Source organism: Apium graveolens, chromosome 11 (genome assembly GCF_009905375.1).
Source record: "Apium graveolens cultivar Ventura chromosome 11, ASM990537v1, whole genome shotgun sequence".
In the NCBI taxonomy this organism is placed as follows: domain Eukaryota; kingdom Viridiplantae; phylum Streptophyta; class Magnoliopsida; order Apiales; family Apiaceae; genus Apium; species Apium graveolens.
This window is the reverse complement of record NC_133657.1, coordinates 138,360,519-138,362,546: the sequence shown is the minus strand read 5'-3', so window position 1 is coordinate 138,362,546 and position 2,028 is coordinate 138,360,519.

The window sequence follows — 2,028 nt, the reverse complement described above, 5'->3', positions numbered from 1 at the left end:
CCTCAGGAGGTACATAAGGCTTGATAGGTTCACCAACCTTTTCTTTACCCTTGGATCTTGGATCTATCTGTGGTTGTGATCTAGCCAAAGTTTCTTCAGTATGTATCCTCTCTTTGATCACAATGCCTTTAGGTTTTGGAAGTAACTTTTTACCAGAAGCTTCAGATTTAGATGTGACTTTCTCTGATTTAAGTCTGGCTTCTTCTTCCTTTAAACTTTCCAAGTCCATCCCTGGATTTTCTTGAAGAAATAACTGTCTTGACATTTCCTCATCAAGATCTAGAAGTTCATCAGAACTTATCCTTTTACCAGCAGCAGAACTTATTCTTTTTCCAGTATCAGAACTTGTTCTGTGACTAGCTTGTCTTGATGTAAATCTTCTACCTTGACTATGACCACTACCCATTCCAGAGTTTCCTTGGTCATCTTTTCCATCATCCTTTCCTTGCAGTGACTTGTTGGTTTTGCATTTGGACTTAATTACCTTCTCCCCCTTTTTGGCATCAGCAGGTAATAAAAGAGAGATAAGTAGTTCCACTGAGGTCTGGATTTCAGTAAGTTGCGATTGCTGAGAAGCTTGATTTGTCAGAATTTGATCAATCTGAGCTTGTTGCTTCTCTTGAGTTTTCTCAATATAAGCAACCCTGTCAATGGTAGGTTGGAAGAACTTTTTCTTATCAAGTTTCCAAACTTGTTCCTGTTTAATAAAGTTCTCCTGAATCTTGTGTAGCTCTGCATGAGTGTTGGAATGAAGACCTTGTAGATGTTTAGTACTCAATGCAGTGACTCTAAGCTGGGTTTTAAAATCATCAGAATTTAACATTTCATCAGCTTTAGTCAAGTGCTCAGCAAGATGTAAAGCATTTGGAACACATGAAACTGAGTTCCATTCCTTAGTCCACTCCTGTCCTGCAGGAGTTTCACTCCAAGGTACTGGTGCATCCCTGATAACAAACTCCTTTAGCAGTTCAGACTTAGGAAGAGTCAGTGGAGGAGTATGTCCTGAAGGACCTGCTGCATCAGCATCTACAGTTGTAGCAGCTTCACCAGTATCTCCAACATTTGCAGCATCAGAACTTAAAGAATCAGTATCTTCTGATAAGACAACTGTATGAGTAGCAATGGAGGCTTCACCATCCTCTAATTGCTGATCTGATACTAAGTTCTGATCAACAACCATATCCTGATGCTCACCTAAAATCGGATCATCATCTTGATGCAGAGAAGGTGTTAGTGATAACTCAGGAGTTTGAACAGCATCAGTAACAGGTGTTGTGGAAGGATTATTTGCTGTTGGAGCTTCTAAGAAAAGTATTTCAGGCACAACCAAGTTCTGAATATCAATTTCAGCACTTGTGCCTGGATCAACAAGAGATAAAGAAGGTAAATTAGCCTTGTCAGATACAGGTTCCTGAAATGTAGTTGATGGAGAAGAAGTGACTGGAGCAAATTCCTTGTCTTGTGAGATCAGAGATTCCTGATCCCCTTCCTTAGCTGCTTCCTCCTCATCATCTGAAACTGGCCTCTGTGCCCTCTGTTTCTTGTACTTCCTTGTTGATTTGGATTCCTTGGGAGTTGTAGGAACAGTCATACGTCTAAGCCTCTTGAGAAGCCTAGAACCCCCAATTGCAGAATCCTTCTGAGAAGTTGCCTTCTCAGCTTCATATGCCGAGTTTCAAGGAAAAACTGTTCCATTTATCAAGGGAAACAATTCAAATTTTAACCCGTTATCACTGATTGGATTATTTTGCACTGCACCATTAATATTCTGAAAATGAATCATGTTAAAAATGACCGAGATAATTTCGATGAATAAGTGCTGACAAAGAATCAGAACTTAAATCAGAACTTAAGACAAAATTTAAATGGTCATCAGAATATCAAGCAGGATTTAACAACACAAGATAAAATAACTCAGAGACAAAATCTTGAAGTAAAAACAGTTTTCATTAATATATCAAGTCAATACATAGATGAAATAGAAATTACATCAATACAAGATTTTCCCTAAGCTTCTAATCCTAACGT